Source organism: Rhinolophus sinicus, chromosome 15 (assembly GCF_057876585.1).
Source record: "Rhinolophus sinicus isolate RSI-liver-muscle chromosome 15, RSI-T2T, whole genome shotgun sequence".
NCBI classification, from domain to species: Eukaryota; Metazoa; Chordata; class Mammalia; order Chiroptera; family Rhinolophidae; genus Rhinolophus; species Rhinolophus sinicus.
This window is the reverse complement of record NC_142515.1, coordinates 41,246,261-41,264,799: the sequence shown is the minus strand read 5'-3', so window position 1 is coordinate 41,264,799 and position 18,539 is coordinate 41,246,261. Positions and strand designations below refer to the sequence as shown.

Sequence of the window (18,539 nt, the reverse complement as noted above, 5' to 3'; positions counted from 1 at the left end):
GTGTGACTGGATTGGGGTAATGGCCTGTGCACCTCTCCGCCTGGCAGCCCTTCAATCCCCACCCACTTAGGCTCAGACTTGTGCCCTGGGCATGGAGACCAATTCGTATCATATTAAAAGGGAATTTAAGGGTCCTTAGACCAGGAGCTTCTCCACTTTCATCAGGTTGGCTTTTCATTGGTTCTGCTGTGGCCACCAACCCTCATGCACATAACCAGACAGCTGAGATGTTGTTCCTGGTGCTGAGTTCTCTGTCTCCTTTCTGTTACTTGTTCTATGGAGCAGTACTGAGGTATTCTGAGGCACCCCGTTTCCAAATGCTGGCACTTTATGGTGAGCCAGCATATGGTGCTGGCTCTTTATTGTTCTTTCTTCAGAGAACCCCTGCTGGTCCTTCCCTGTGGGAGATGCTGGCCCGGTCTGGCCTCCTCCTCTACCTCATAGCCCTTAAATATGGCTTAGCTCTCAGCCCCCATATTGGTCTATTCCTCTGTACAGCCCACAGGGGGTCCCCAGTGGGCTGATCTACACCCTAGCTCCTCTTATCATCATCCGGGTCATCTAACCATACCACGTACCGCCAGCACTCCCCTCTCCTGGGCTCTCCACCTCTCAGGCCCACTCTGATTTCCACACCTTTTTCCAACCTCTGCAACATCACACACAACAACCTTTGAATGGGGTACCATTAGCCATCCCTTATTTAATGGGATGACTTTCTTAGATGCTTTTGACTACAGGGGGTTAGCACTTGATGAATTCAACCCAAGGGAGGAGATCATTCAGCGCTGTCCAAAGGATAAGCTCTTTTCCCCATCTCCAGCTTCCTTTATATAATCAAGGGGTGACGGTCTGCTGGGATGGCCTCTGTGTAAGAGCTGTGGTGAGCTGCCTGTCAGGGTTTCCCTAAATTTACAATGTGTGGCACTTTGTGCCTTACTGTTCAGCTGTGGATGATTGTCAGAAATTCTAGGGAAAAAGATAAAAATCTCAATTGACAGTTTACACTGTCATTTCATAATAATTCTTTATTGAATGTCTACCACAGTCTAAGCATGTGTTATTTAAATTGCACCCCAGTCCTGTAAGTATTATTATACCTATTTTATGAATGAGGACACGGATTCTTTGTGAATATTGAACTTGTCTTAGGTCAAAAGTTAATAAAGGATATATTTTCATTCATTCTATCAATACGCATCTGAGCAGATAATATATTCTAGGGAATATCCTGGGCGCTGACAAGAGACAAACAGTGCTGTTTGTGTCCATTTTTTCCCATTATTCTATGAACTGTCGAAGGGAAGGGGCGCGTCTCAATCGTCTCTACAATCTCAATGACCACCACAGTGCATACAATAGAGCTCAGGCATTACTTGTAAAATGAACCAGTCACTCATCAATCATCCCCTAGGTCAGTGATTCTCAACCAGGGTAATTTTGCTCTGCAGGGTACATGTGGCAATCTCTGGAGACACCTTTTTTTTTTTTTTTTTTGTCATGACTGGCATCTGTTGGGCAGAAGCCAGTGACGCCTTAAAACATCCTAAAATGCACAGGATACCCCGACATGCATATACTCACACACACAGCAAAGAATTATCCAGATTCAAGTGTCAAGAGTGCTGAAGTTGAGAAACCCTGCTCACGGCCCTGGCCCTCTCCACTCTATAGCCTGACAGCCATGAGCCAAGCCCTGCTTTAGCCAGTCAGATGGGTCTTACAATGGAGTTTTTACCGGTTGTATGAGGGTAAATACCATAAAACTACAGTGCCTTGATAATTATCTTCTCATCTGAGCCACAACTAACCCAACTCATAAATGTAATCCTCTAGTAGACTTCCTCTTCTGAAGCTGTGACATTTCTACTTCCCTGGCACTTTCATTTCTTGAAATTTGGTCTTGGACTAGACTCAACCAAAATTTATTGATGAATAGAGTAGATAGCAATTGACATGACTCCTAAGCTCCTGAAACTTCTCCTTTTTGTGAAATGATTCCTAATACATATAGGTGGGTTCCCAGTAGCTGTACCCACCGCTTCACCATAGCTGGCAGACACCTGACCTAAACGGAGCCACTCTGAACCTTTCCTGGCATTTAGAAACTTGACTAGAGAAACGTAGGGGCTGGAGGTCTTGGGTACTGAGCTGAGACTCTCCAAGGAACTGCCCATGTCTGGTCTTCCCAGTAGCTGGATCCATAGCTTTTTCTTCAGGTCTGTAAGCATTTTTAATCATTCTAATCCCCCTCCTTAACTAGTCAAAATCTATTCCTCTTGCTTGTCACATAAACAACAGTAAATCATATAAAACACAACACTGCAATGCCTGCTTTTAGAAAATATTTGAGGCTGTTTATAAGAAAAGCATTGGCATAAGATCAAAAGCTATTAACAGAAAGCAAATGACAAAAAAAAAAACAATAAATTTGAGAGTGAGCAAATAATTTCAGTTTCCTCTTTCTCTCTGTACACTACCCCCAAGAAATATACACATCTCCCGCCTTCTCTTTTCCCTCCTTATTCAAATAACATGACAATACTATGTTCTAGATCAGTGGTGTTCAACACTCTTAGTGCACTAGAATAAATTTTAGAGTATTTTGTTAAAATTCACCCCCACCTCCCCTTTCCAGGATATTCTGACTTAATGGTCCCAGTGAGGGTCATCAATTTTCAAGAACTGCACAAATGATTGTAACATGTAGTCAGGATGGACAGTCACTTTGGACTAAGGGTTTTGCACAGTCATGCATTCCAAGGAACCAATAAATTCTCTGGACTCCTCTCCAGGAAAATGCACATATATCTTATATTCTATTTTCAATATCAGGAGGTACACAGATGCCTCCAAGCCCATCTATGAATGCTTGGCTAAGAAATATGTTTCTAGACACTGTTAGGCAATGAAGGTGGAAGGATAAGAGGTTGTTAAAAATCAAACATGGCTGCTGCCCTAGAATAACTCAACTTTAGCAAAAGGTCATGGACACAAGAACTAACAATGTTTCTTATGCCCACCCAATATCTTTCAGCTTTCTTCTAACTCTAGTAACATTCAGCTTTTTTAAAACTCTACTACAGTCCTCCAGATCTTTCTCTGATGATAAGTATAAATAACAGTTTTCTTATCTTAGAACTGACTGTAATTTAAATCGGATCCAACTTTCCGGCTAGGACATTAGATACTAATTTTTGCGCTTGATAATGTTTGTGTAATTACACATATGTTTACTCATTTATTTATCATATGAATTGCCTACTAGTTTCCAAGAGCTTGCTTTGTAAGTATGCTTAGGAATTGGATTTGTGTGAACTCCTGTAAAGTAGGGATTGTGGAGGAAATGCCTCATGCAGTGTGTCAGATAAACTCTTCCCAAACTAAGGTAAGTCTTGTGATTCTCAGTGCAAGTTACACCTCCAAGGACAAAGAAAGTGGCGACAAGCTATGGACACTTACCAGCCCTAAAACCTTGGGTGTCTGTGATGTGATGGAAATAGCACAGGATGAAGAGTCAGAGCACCTGATCCCAGGTCCAGTTGAGTCTTTTCCCAGCTGCATAAATCTGAATGAGCTTTGTCACTGTTTCACCTTCATTCCCTACTCATAAAGCACGACAAAGATCACTTCCCTAATGAGTAATCCTCAGCACTCAAAGAGACCAAAAATAAATGAAAGACTCTACTATCAATTATAAATTACTAGACAACTAACGTTATTGAAGGCAGCCTGGCATAAAAGCATGAAGGTGGGCTTGAAGGATTTCAGACAGACCTGCTTTCAAACCCAGTATCTGTCATTTAGTAGCAATGTGATCCTGGGGAAGTCACCTAACTTCTTATTTTTCTTTTGTATAAAATGGGATTGCTCGTGTTACCTTATTATATTGCTGCAATATGTGAAATACTTAATACTGAGTTTGCTCCACAGCAGGCACTCAAAATATATTACTTCATATTATAAATAACTAACATTACTGATATTAGTTCTTTAGTAGTAAAAATGGATTTACACTAATCTAATTATATTCCCTTGTCCCACATCTCAGGGGCCACATGTTGTGTGCCACACATTTTCAAAACATAATCAGTTAGGTGGACACTTGATCACCTTGAAATTGACCAGAGGAAAGGTAACACCCATCCTGGTCTCATTAGTACAGAGATTAATTGAGGTACTTGACTTAGGAGTGACTTTTCTAGGCCTAGCATAGTAAAAACAAAAGATAAAGAAGAGGGAAAAGGACCTTGGCCTAATAAAGTCTGTTTCCTTACAAAGAGGCCCACTTGAAGACTAATTTTAAAAAGTGATACTATGTGGTTTTTTTAATATCACTTTAAACAATTCTTAGAGCTTAAGTGGTCATAAAAATTCCATTTCAAAAAATAATTATATTTTTTTTAACAGCTGCTTGTGGTTTTAGAGAGCTGCTTATCCTCTCAACCTCTCCTCCAAAAGGACTTACAGCCTAATGTCAAAACATCTGGCAATTACCTTGGACACTGATGTCAACCCCTCAGGCAGTGAAACTTCTAATATTCCATTAGGAAATAAAGATCACTGTGACTTTTTGACATATGACCACTTGTATATTAGGATTGCTCCTGATCCTGAATTTTTGTAACAAACATGAATCCATGAGAGACATGTTGTAAGACTAAAGCAGAGCTCTGATGAATCATTTAAGCAATTTCCTTTGGTGTTGCTAACCTTTCCAGACTGCTGGGGCAAAAACATTTACTGATCACTAATGATGAAAAGATGGGCCACGGCTTCCGGTTCTTAGGGTCTAAGTTTTTAATTCAAATACAGCTAAATGAACTTCTTGAGACCCAACTTTTACAGATGAAGTTTTGAGGGACCATGTAAGAGACTGCAAGACTAAATTTATTTGAGAACATCAAGGTGTATTTAAAAGCTCATCTACTGCCTCCTTCACTGAAAGCCTTAAACTATTTATTTTCTAAGAAAGGAATGTTTTATCACCAAAACATGGTGCTGAAGTTGACCGTAAGAGCAATGTCAGTCTTTCAGAGACAGAGTCAGTAGATGCCCACTTGATGAGGACAGAAATACCTATCTACTTCCAAACAATTTCCCTAGCAATTCATGGTGCCTGTCATTATCACTCTGTGTCCTTCAAGCTCACCTTTTTCTACAGGACCACTGGCAAACATAGGTCATCCTATTTACACATATTATCCAACATGGGAGATCAGGTTGCTTATTGTTTGACAAAGAGTGGAACCTCAACGGAATTACCGGTGGGACAATGAAATTTTTAGTGTTTGTTGGGAAGGGCAGGTTTAAGTACTCAGTTTCAGAAGAACTGCAGGGCATAGGGCACTTGGGAACAGGCCCTTTGACAAGGTGCATCTTCCTCACAGGTGTGCTGGCATTGATAGAGACATCATTGACCCAAGATCATCCACAACTCTCCATCACACATACATTGCAGCTCAGCCGAAGAACCCTTTTCAGCTAAATCCAGATGCAGCTCATAATCTCTCTCCTCCCACCCATCTAGGAGGCCACTGAGATCCATCCGAACTGGTAAGAAAGGATTAACCCAGATGCCTTTCAAGATCATCACCTTCTCTTTTTCCTTCAGACACACCTATTAGGATAGCTTTCTCTGGGGGAGGTGGCGGGGAGTGATCGCTCCTGTTTGAAAAACATTCTGAGAAGAAAATGAAATAGAAATTGGAGGTTGTTTCCATTTTTAAGGACTTTGGTAAATGATTTGTTTTTAGAAATTTCTTCCTGGGATTTATATCAGTTTTCCTCCCACCTTACCTCTCCTGTGTCCATTTTAGAGGAAAGCACCTCATTTATCTTTGGGAGACAGTAATGCAGAAACTGTTACTGAGCCTATTTCCCCTTGAGGATCAAAATATTTGTGTTAAATGAAATGAGAAATCTGCTAAGTGGCGGCATGAATCCCCCAGGGAAGGATATTTTGTAATTTTGAAAAATTCCTACTGAAATTCTTCTCTTGCCAAGAAAAGAGGAATGATTTCTATTAAAATTACTTCATGTCTGAATTACTCTCTGCCCCTCGGGAACATATAACATTACAGCTTTTACACTCAGTAATTTAGAAGGACAGGGGACACCTTATTTGGAAAGCACGCAGGCTTAACGCGAAATGTTGGGTATTAAGTATTTTCACCACAAGTCTCCTTTTGAAAATTTTGCACTTAAACTGTTCAAATTAAAGCTCGTTTTCAGAATGGATTTCTATGTTTGTCTGCACAGGTCTTTTTAACTTTCTATCCTTATCTCACCACTTCCTGAAGCCACACAGAAAATTCTTTGATTGGAGTGCAAGAATTGTACCTTTTATAGAAAACGGGATAGAAATGAACATTAATAAAGAAGTTAAATGCTTTGAAGCCAGTCAAATCAGTAAGTTTTATTAAAATATATGTATATACTTGTGTGTATGTTAACAGGTGAGCCTAGAGAAAAGGCATTGGAAAGGCACAAGAGATGGAAAATAGGTATTAATCCATGGGTCAAGTATGATCAAGTATGGATCCCACAGGTACTGCGCTGAGAAAGCTTCTGAGGCCAAATTCAGATTAAGACCCAAAAAATGCCATGTGAGGTGAATAACTTGCCATGATTCCAGGTGGCCAAACACAATTGTCATCTCTGGTATGTATTAAGTATCAACAAAGGTGTTCTCAGGTTGGTGGAATTGGGGTTGTGTATGTTTTCTAATTTTCTACAGTAAATATGTATTGTTTTGTAATAAGATTAAAAGTATTTTAATGTGTTTTTAAAAACTGAAAAAAAAATTTGATCTGACCATTTTTCCTTAAGTTGTCCCAAAGCTTGGGAAAGTAATTAAATTCCTATCTTTCTGCCCTGCTCAGAAAAAGCCATTTTGGAGATCAACGGAAAGCTTGCAAGGGTGTAAGGTCTGTTTTTATGAGTTAAAAGTCAGTCATTCTTTGGATTATTAATTATTTGAATTATCATGTGGCATATTTACAGCTTTTACCCAAGCAGAGTTCCCGATGTCACTATTGTGTTACTGGGCTTGGGCTAAATAGAAGCAGATGTGGGAGGACTGGGGGCAGCAAAGCTTCAAGAGGATGAACACTCTAGAACAAGACCCAGACTGTGACTGATTTCTATAATCGTTATGGGACCACGCTGGCCCTCTCTCTCTCTCTCTCTCTCTCTCTCTCTCTGTCTCTCTGTCTCTCTGTCTCTGTCTCTCTGTCTCTCTGTCTCTCTGTCTCTCTCTGTCTCTCTCTCTGTCTCTCTCTCTCTCTGTCTCTCTCTCTCTCTGTCTCTCTGTCTCTCTCTCTCTCTCTCTCTCTCTCTCTCTCTCTCTCTCTGTCTCTCTCTGACACACACACAAACACACACACACACGCACACTCTCACACTCCTGGTCTGTCAAAAGGAGATAACAGTAACATCTATCTTACACATCACTGTACGGTCCAAATGAACCAATGTATTTGAAAAGTGCGTTGTAGTATATTGATCCTAGTATACTATATTAGCACTATGCTAGTGCTATCATTATTAGCAATAATTGTAAATATCCTTGATTTCTATGTTAATGAAGAGAAACAACAGTACCCAAAACACAGATAATCTGAATTATTTCCTCATGGTTTTAGTAACTGATTTCTAATTAGTGTAGACTCATCAATGTCTCTCTGTATCTAGTATCAGAATATATGTGATTCAAGAAGTCACAGCACAGAAGAAACAGAGCCCCAGAGAAGTTCAGTGATGATTCTGGGTCACATTTACCATTGATGTGGTAGGTGAACTGGAAACTGATTTTTTTTACTCTCCATCTAGTCTCTTTCCAGTACACACTGCTGCTTCTTATTTGTTTTTATAATAATATTTCTCTGCACCATTGGATTTGAATAAATTGTCCAGATTTGGCTGAAGATGCCAACAAAATAATTTTTCATTCCCTGAGCAATCTCCATCTGAGAAAAGAGACTTCATTTGGATAGGTGATATATTATGAAAAAAACCTTAGCCTGAAACAGAAAATTGCCATGTATCACCAACATGTAGATTTATTCAACATATGGATAAATGTCACCAAAATGAATAAATAACCTAGATCATATAGTTTTAATAAATAAAAGAAGCATACCATATTTGAACTTTCATATTCTCCTTCCTCCAATATTTGGATATAAAATTAGAAGTAAACATAAGAATACTTAATTTCAGGGGACTTTGGCCTACTATGTAAAACTAATAGGTGTCATTTAGTGTACACATGTTCCAGGCATGTTAAACATATTATAGATTATCTTTACAGCAACTCCACGACATACTGTCATCATTTTACAGGTGTGGAAACTGAGGCTCAGGGACACTAATTCTTTTTTCAATTTACTAAATAGTAGCTACTTAACGACAGAGCCAAGCTGTACCACCAAAGCCCATGTTCCAATCACACTGTGATATTAGCCTATTAGTATTGGAGAGTCCATCATAATCATTTTTCTCCTACTAAACTAGTTTGCACTGTGGTAAACATGCTCTGGACAAAAATTTTCAATTATTAGCCCAAGGTTGCGCCATATGATACAAGCCCAGTCACACCTCGAATCCAGTCTCCTGCCTTCCTCCACTTCTTTGGTTAGCCTTCAGCACAAGCCCAACTAGTCAGGTGGCCTCACAGCTTTGTGGGTTTCTAGACTAATCCTTCTCTTCTAAACTGGTTCTTAGAGGTGGTGAAGTAGCAACCAAATACATTCACAAGTTGAGCCGATAATGAAAGTGCATGACATTGGTGCTGATTGTTGGAGAAGAAGGTAGGAAAGACAGTGGCTTCCAAGGACAGGAGAGTATAGGAGAGGGGTACCTCAAGGTGACCTGGCTAACCTCCTGAACTGATCTGTTTCTCAGCAGGAAACATCTTAGGTTTCGTGGAGAAGAGACAAAAATTAGCTGAAACAGAACAGTGTGTCTGTGGACTTGCCTATGCCCTTATGTATGTCACTGGCCCCTTTGTTCATCGTTCACATGGAGATCCCAGTATCGATCTGATTTGTATATCACAGAATAAGAGTATGAACACCCAGCACAAAGACTATAGAGCAGTCTACCCAAGAAGCGTGCAATAGAAATTATTAAAATTAATGATCTGAGCAGCTTGCAGGTGAGGTGCCTGCTTCAGTTTGAGCCAAGTTCTTTCAAGTAGCACATTTTTTTAAGAGGTCTGCCTCAATTCGTTGAATTGGATTATTTAAATGAAATACACTTAATAAGTTCCCTTGGGCATCACTTGATACTTCTTTACTATTCTTTTTACTTTTTTTGTATTAGATTTAACACCTGGGTAATACTAAGTGCCATGGTTACCATAAATTATAGGAGACTAAATAAATATTTGAGAGAGCAGGAGAGATTTGCTTAAATTGCTGAAAATGAAAGGTTGAGTACTATTTCCCACACCAAATAGACTTTCTTGCTTGAGCGTGCACTGCCAACAGTGGATTTAGTTTTCATAGCCCCAGACATTTTCTAAATGGGTAAATTGCCAGCATGACCACTTCCGTTTTTCTTTCTTATTTAAGCCTCAACATATTTTTCATCCTTTGACTTTAATCCAAGCTGGTTAAGTTATGGCCGAGAATTGAAGGCTTGATAATAAGGGGTTGTAATAGAAGAACTCTATTGCAAAATCTACCTGGAATGGGAAGGAATATTAGGCACAGGAGATTTATGATATGTCAAAAGGAGAGCCCTTCGTGATACGTGGGCATGAATGGAGGAACTCAGCTAAGATGAGTTAATAATAATTAAAGCAACGTCAGGGAATTTTGAACAAGCAAAACAGATTACTGGGTGCCTCTACTGGAAAACTATGCACTGTTTAGAGCAGTTAATTTCAATATTCCTGGTCTATAAATAGTCAGACCTTTGTATTCGCACTTTGAAACGGTTGTACTCATTGAATAATTAGTTAAACAAAATCTCTGACACATGTTCATTTTCTATCTCTGTGATAGTCATGATTTTACCTTTTTTAAAAATTTCCCACGTTTAGTAGCTAACATATAGTGAGTGCATGTGTATTTTCTCATTTAAGCCATACAACTATATATATTAGCCTATTTACCCTTTGAAAAGATGAACTGAGTCAGGTATAGAGAGGTGAAGGAACTTACCCATCTAAGAAATAAGACTGAAATTCAGCGATGGGTACTCTGCCACCCCAAAACATGTATAAATTCCTGGTTAGTTTCTGACTAGATGAGTTCATTATGCGGAATTGCTTGATTTCTTTCCTTTTGAGAACATACTCGTCTTCCCCCAAGGTGCATCCTGGTCAGTATCCGGTCTGCAATCTCATCAAATCACACCTTTCTCTGATGGCTGATAATAAACATGTCTTCTCATTCAGCCCCAACCTAAGGGTACCTGCAAAGACGTTGGGAGCTGGGGAATGATGAAGAGAAGCAGAGTCCTGTGTTCAGAAAACAGAATGAAGAAGGTAGCCATTGCAGAATATGCACTGCTGAAGTCTCTGCTAAAATACAGCAGCATGATGGGTCAGGCAATAAGAGGGTATGTGAAGGAATTTGGTGTCTGGGGAGCTGCCATTGAATGCACAACTCCACTCTCCTCACATTCCACAGAACTGCCTCCCCTCCCCCCACCGTGCCCCATCACCCTTGGCTTCCATTCTCTCTGGAATTCAGCTCTCTGCTTTCAGGTTCAGATTCCGTAGTGGCCAATGTACTTGTATAATCTCTTTACTGTCTCTATGAAAAAAGCCCTACTAGGACTGATGAAACAGGAAATCTGAGTAGGTCTGTTGACTGCCCTGGGCCCCAATTTTCTCAGCCAGAAAAAACTCTGGAATGGAGATCCCTTTCAGCTTTAAAATGGAATGATTTCTATAATGAGTCTTCATCATTCAGTGAAACATAATTCCAAATGTGAAATGACATATAAACCCTGCTTAGGAATTCTAAAATATTTATTTACTCCTTTACTTATTATATTTATTTAAAACATTTCATTCCAAAGGGAGTTGAGCTGACTTACTGGATTGTATCATGGTAACCCCTAGGCAACTGCCTTCAGGAGAGAGTCACAGTGTAAAGAAAGGGGGCTGCAGTAGGAAGGGCTGTTGTTTGCAAGTAAAGAAACCCACTCTGCCATTTAAGGGTAATTAATGTTCTCAAGGAATCCAGGAAGAGGAATGCCCTCTTGGCCCCATGAATGGGCAGGAAGTAGAAATTAGAATGACCTCAAGAACATTTACCTCCCAACTCTGGTGGCCACTGGGTACCTGCATCATTCATTTCCATTACAGAGTATGGCACATGACAGAAAAAAAGGTCTACATACAGCAACAAATATATATATATATATATATATATATATATATATATATATATATATATATATATATGCCATCCAAACATCCAAAGAGGGACCAACCTATTTCTTCTCTTTCTCTAAGACCCAACTCAAAATTCCTAAGGCAAACGATGGCCAAACTTGGGTCAGATGCCTGCTTCTTGATCAATGAATGGTGGCCACGATCTGGGAAAAGTGCTCTTACAGAAACATGTGCTCTTCCTCCTCCAATCAACTGTAACCTGTGGGCAGAGCCACACTGTGCAAAATGACCAACGGGGGCCTCATACCCACTTTTGACTGAGCTGAGAGGAAAGGAAAACTATGAGAAAACAAGGGACTGGCATAACAAATGAAAAGATGTCTTCCATAAGTCCCATAAAAAGAACCATTATTAAGTAATGGAATACCCGTAAAACTTTAAGTAATATCATAAACCTTATTAAAAACCCAAGCTTGAGGCTTTATGTATTCCGTCAGTCCACAGGGACATTTTGACACAAACAATCATAAGTGAACAAGGAAAACATATTATATTCTCCCCTCTAATTAGCATCTTTCTCTCCTTTGCTCGGGGTCCTTATATGTGGTCCCAATAAAAGTCTCGGCACATTCCCAGAGTTCTTCACCCGTTTTCTCAGCATCTCTTTGTTGCTTCTTGAACTTAATTTATGCCATAAAAGCACATTGGAACATCAATGTATATCCCTGTTTTTTGCAGTTGTTCTCTATGCACAATTAGGCATAATAATTAAAGCATCCCTTATATCTGAAAGGCAATTAAAGCACAACTTTGGAAACATGAGGCAGTAATATTGAATAATGTTACACTTGTCAGTGAGGTCACTAAATGGGCAATAGATCTTAGAAAGCAACAGTCTTTCCTTTGTAAACAGATCACTGCTGAGGTTACTTAAATGGCTATAATCGTTCTCATATACCACTGGCTGCCAAAGCAGGTTTTTCTAGCTTGCTGTGTTTCTATTCTTTTATCAGAAATGAATACTTTGTGGTAATTGGAAGATGTTCATTGACATACTGATGAAAAATGAGTCTAAAACTACTTGGAAATCAGCAGACAGCCAACAAAAGACAAAATATTACAGATTTTTAAAAAGTAACAGCATTTAAACGGTTTTAGAGAGAGAATGAAAGATGATGCTCTATCAAATGTTTAACTATAAATTGGAAGATAACAATGGCTACTTAATAAACGCAGACACACTGACCAACTACAGATTTGCTATGACATTAGTTTTCTTCCATTGCACGTATCTGTCTTCTCTACTCCCCACTAAAAATAGCTTCCATGGGGGCAGGGATATTATCAGGTTTGTTCATTATATTGTCCCCAGCACGTGGGTTACTGGCTGATAAGAGGTGACACTCAAATTTTTTTTTTTAATTTTACTGTATCTCTTTTATTTTTTAATTGAAGTATAATATGCATAGAGAGAAGCACATATATCATAGGTATAAAACTCACTAAATTGACACAAGCTGAGCACATCTATGCATCCAGAATCTAGAGCAAGAAACAAATATTACCAGTACCTCAGAAACATTTTTGTACCATTTCCTATTTACTACCACCCATAAGAGTAACCAACATCCCCAATTTTAGCAGCATAGTTTAGTTTTGCTTAGTTTTGAACTCTATATAAATGAATGTCATAGTATGAACTGTTTCATGTATGACTTTTCATTCCGCAATATACTGGTGAAATTCGTCCATATTGTGGTAGCAATAGTTGACTCATTTCCCCTTGCTGCATCATATGCCATACTGTGAATATTCCAGTTTATTTACCCATTCAACTGCTGATGGGCACTTAGGTCATTTCCATTTGGGTCCAAGGTAAAAGTGCTCTTATGAACATTCCAGTGCATATCTGTTGGTATATACATTAATGTTGGATACATACTTAGGAGTGGAATTGCAGTGCTATAGAATATGCATATGTTCATATTTAGACATAAATATCAGTTGGATAAATTAACAATGTGAGCTTTAGAAGAACCTCCATTTTAATTGAATTTGGTGTGAAATTAATAAACTCAATACCTTGATTTCCACATGAGGAAAGTAAAAGCCAAGTTCATTTAAGAGAAGCAGTAGAATGAAATACATATTGCTACCAACGAGCTGTGCGGCCTTAAGCAAGAATCCTCTGGCCTTGATTTCTTCACATAAATTGAGGAAATTGAATAAAATAATCTCAAAATCCCTCCCACATTCCAGTTCTAAAACTCTTTAACTCACTTTGTGTAAAACTGTCAGAGCCATGACTAAAAGCCATACTTCCAAGCTCATATCCAGTAGTTTTAATTTTACAGCAGCCTTTATTTCCGTGAGATTAATTATTTATGTAAATATTTATTATCAACATTAATAATTAATATTAGCTAATATTTATTGAATGCTCTTTCCATGTGTTTTTCATGTCCTACTCATCAAATCCTCATCATAACTCACAGGAGTTGTTATATCCATCCCATTTATAAAGAAGGACTCTGAGGCACAGAATGGACAAATGCCCAGTCTAACGTCACACAGCTACTAAGTGATGGAGCTAGGTTCTTTGGGGCTTGACACACAGATAACAACTTTATGAGTGGCCATCTTTCAACTGAAACAGCATCCAATATCAATATGAAATTCTTTTACTCTAACATACAGCTGTTTCTAGCCACTTGTTCGAATGAAAACTGGTTTCCCCTTTGATTCCTGTATGGCGCTTGTGACATACCTAGTCTGAAATTCTCTGGGATGCACCCAACCTGGGCTGAGCACTCTGAGAATCAGATTCTTTCCAAAAATCACCTAAGATCATCTGGTGCTGATCTTTATCTTGAACAACAGTTGGATGGGTTTCTTAACTCAAGGATTTATGAAAGCAATAAAATTAATAAATCATGGATGTCTGAACTCATACAGGAAATAATGCTAAAGGGAACACTTAAAATATGCATCATTATCTACTACAAAATATAATATTATGCACCAGGTATCTGATATTCATGGCTAAGTTCTGCTTGATAAGAAGCTGGTGGAAACCTTTGGTCATGTGGTAGGTAAAATATCTCTGCCCTGGCACAATTCAGATTTTTGCTTCCATATTCTTTGGCCCTTCTTTTTCTATGTTTTATGAAGATTTTCCTAGGCTCTAAATTTCCATTTTCTAACATACTAGATTCTTGGTTACTCAGTAAAGAGAATTCTCCGATCTTGTCTGAAATTGCTCTAACTGCTGACTTTTAATGAGGCTCATCGGCTGATTTTTAAGGAGGCTTTGCTTTCAGTCAAAATACTTTTGCAGAAATATGTCTATGCTGTATCTTGTTATCCAAAAATTTTCCCTTTATTTCTACACATAAGGCCCTGTGGTTCACAATCTGTTTCTTCTCTGATCTAAACTGATCTATAACGGATTTTCTAGTCAAATACTGCCATGATCTACATATATTTAGTGCAGCCCCAATGTTGAGGGTGGGAGTGATAGGTAAGGCAGCGAATTCTATGTAGTTTAGGGTAGGAAGTGTTTCTATTCTTCCAACCCTTACAAATACCTTTTAGAAAATCATCTCTCTCTCTCTTTCTCTCTGTCTCTCTGACACACACACACACACACACACACACACACACACACACAGATTACTGCATAATCTCTTTTTTTATAATCTCTTATCAAAGCCCATTCAGCTATTTACCATGCAAACAAGCTTGACTTTGCCATTATAAATACGGCAAAGTCAAGGATAGCACTTCCACCTGACCATTTTGCCCTGATATAAGTACACTATAATTACCTGGAAAGCGGTCTAGTTCTCCATCCAAAGACATGTGAGGTTAGCATCTAAACAAAAGTTGCAATCATGGAGGTTGCCTTCCCTAGATCTTTGTTCTTTGGTAATCTCCTTGCCTGGGTCCCTGGTCCACATGTGACCCCTACTGAATTTTAATAACTGCAGCTATTTCCAGGCCTTTCCTGCTACCTGTGGTTCAGCCATGAGCAGACTTCAAAGCCCTTACTTTGGTCAGTAGTGATTGGTTGTTCAATTATTTAACATGAATGGACTGACTAATGAATAAATGTCCATTAGTAATTCTGATTAGTGGCTTTCTAGTTCTGCAGAACATCAAAACAGAGCTAAACAAATTGTGGTCATTATGGGTTCAGGGATTGTAAATCTATAGGTCAGTCCCATCAGAGGTAACCACTGCTAGATTCCCTTTCTTGGCAGCATTCTGGAGGACATATCAAGACCAACAACACCTATGCAATAGTGTAAAGAAGAGAGTGGGTGTTCGGTAAGGATATGCCAGCTAGCCAAGTTGAAAGCATACATTCTCTGAAGTGCATGGTACTTCATTGTAATAACTTTCACTTTTATTAAAAGTAATAATACTCCTATTGTTGAAGTGACTACTTAATATATAGAGAGGAAAAATCAATCCTCATGATTTGGAGGGGAAGGAATAGGTAAAATACTAAGATCATGATCAAATCCCTTGCCAACTAGGTATAAATTAAGAGACAAAGGCACAGTGGTCAAATAGAGATCCCCTTTCACGTACCTTTGATTTCAGGCTGTCTACTACCCATTCCATCATATCTATTAAACTAAGAGACAGAACTAGAATCAGCTAGGAGCTGAGATACATTAACAGTGGGTCACTGAAGTGAAAATCGCAGACTTCTACGGCTCAAGTTCCTAGGACTTCCCTGATTCTGGGCCATTCTATAACATACTTTGAGAGAGCAGTACATATAAGAATTGAACACTATGGCAGGGAAGAAGGTACAGTTAAAAATAATAGGTGTATATTCAGTAAAGTTGAGGAAAATTTCAAGTTCCTCAGATTGTTATGGAAACAGCCAATTAAAGGGGGAGGGGAACTGAACAATGTTTATGTGAAATGAAATGATCCTCCACCGTTACAGCTGGAGTGTGACCAAATGGACTAGAAGGTCTCTACATAATCCATTCTTTTTGTTCTAGACACGGGGCTCTTCCCCCTTGCTGAAGATATTATAAGAAAATACATGAAAATAAAATAAAAGAGGTCTGGAAAGAAGTACTGGAGGAGTTAATTACATAGAATGAAATGAAGTCAGCAAGCAAAAGAATTTAAAGAGTTAACGTAAGCCTGTATTAAGGAGAGTCTTCTGGGTACCACTGACCTGTTACGTGTCCTGTTATCTCTGGTAAAGTTTAAGTGGATAATAATTCATGTAGTAACATAACCACATTTCCCCCTTGTCAAGAACACTGCTGGAAACTAACCTTGGACTTGAAAGAGACAAGAGTTTTCTCCAGGAGCCTTTTATAAGTTGACCTGGGGTTGCAGTAAAATAGTCAGCTATGGCTTAGTTTGATCTACTTATCCATACTATCACCTGAGGTTCAATCTGCCCAGACTAAAAAGTAGAATAGATTTCTTTTTCAGTGTACTCACAATAAATACTGGATTTCACGAGCTCTGTATACTTGCAATAAATCTCCTTTTACTTATACTATATTCATTGATTGAGTTGCTCTTTTTTACATACAAACAATCGCTTACAAAGATGGGTCTTGGCTAAAAACAAATTCTCCCACTGGGCAGAAACATGATGTATCTTTGGAATTTTAATCAGAAACCAGAAACCACTTGAAGTATCTCAAACAGATAGAATTCAGTCTAGGGAATTGATTATACAAGTGATGAAAGGACTAAGGAGCTGAACAGGAGAAGGTGAGGTATCCCAGAGATTGGCAACAACAAGAATCTGCTACTATACTAGGGCTGCAGGAATATAGGGACGAGGCTATGTCCCCAAATCCAGGAGCTGTGGTCACTGGGTATAAGTTGGGACCATAGCTCCAGTGGGACCATGAAGGTGTTTTCTGGCAGGATGAAGACACATAGATGAGACACAGAGATGTCAACAAAAGCAAAGGAGAGAATGAGTATCTTGGCTTCTCTCCTGCTTTATACCAGTGTGTCCCATTGGCCAAACCTGTAGAGATGCTAGAGGACTAGAAGACTGATAAATATAGTTTCTTCTAATAGAGAGCAGGGCAGAGAAAGATATCATGTGAGTCTGAAAGTAAACAGGCCCAGATGTGTCCCAGGCAGGCTCCAAGAACCACTTTGTATCACACTACTAAACGCCTTGCAACACTTCTGGGTGGTCTGGGGACATAATCACGTAATTTTAATTTGTGTGATTTTTTTCCTTGTGTTTTTTCTTATACTCATTTCATTCCAATCCTCAGCATTTTGCCTCAGGAGTTTTTGCAAGATGTAAAACATAAGTTACCAGAAATCATAAACTCTCCTTATATAAAATAAATGCCTACACTAGTTGTAGATATTATGCTAAAGGTACTAGAGGAGGAAGGAAGAGAGTGATGCACCCATGAGCAGCAAACAGCAAAAAGGGAATACTTCTAAACACTAGAGAGAGGACAGAATACATTTATCCTGGAAAATTAAAGACTCATATGCTAATCAGTATTGAGACACCAGAGAGTAGGAATGTCCTAAGAGGGAGTGGGTCTCAATGTGGTGTCCCAATGAAGCCTGAAACGTAAGCACAGGAGATCCCTGCTTTGCCAAAAAGTCCCATTCCCTAAACAGGGTCCAGATACAACACAGCTTTCAGACAAAAGGGGAAGCGTAAGCTGAGGTACCACGTGTACCAAAAGCAGACAATAAGCTTTGGCTAATTCCCCATCCCAGCCTTCTCTACTCAGGCTTAACTTCAACTACCATCTCAGTATCAGCAGAAAACAAATGGCACACTTGAAATAGTTTAACTACAAGAATTTAACATTACTTACGTTTTGAACAGGATCAAGGAAATCAGCAAGGATGGTGAGGCATCTTGAAGAATGTCATTGCATCCATGGCCTGAAAGGGAAAAAGGAAAAAATGGTGTTATTGTAGCCCCATAAGAGGTAAAACCACAGAGCAGGAGCCTTCTACCAAGTCCCAATACCTTAGAAGAGCACATTCACTGTTATTACTATGGTGAGAGACAAGAAGGAAGCAAAATAAGTGAATATCCCAACCTTTCTTTCTCTTTCCTTTTGAACTCTACCTGGTACCTCTCTTTGACTAGACCCATCTGAAAGCCACAGAGAATGTGAGCCCAGCTAAGGCAATCTTTAAAGGT

At 39.0% G+C, this 18,539-nt stretch overlaps 1 protein-coding gene across 1 annotated transcript in view; it reads right to left on the bottom strand.

The window, feature by feature from the left end:
* Positions 1-18,250, bottom strand: part of CABCOCO1 (ciliary associated calcium binding coiled-coil 1) — a 563,526-nt gene extending 545,276 nt beyond the window's left edge. Inside the window, exon 1 of the mRNA XM_088792037.1 lies at positions 18,205-18,250. The gene's annotated coding sequence lies outside the window, so the exon portion shown is untranslated. The remainder of the gene's footprint in view (positions 1-18,204) is intronic.
* Positions 18,251-18,539: the final 289 nt, after the last annotated feature.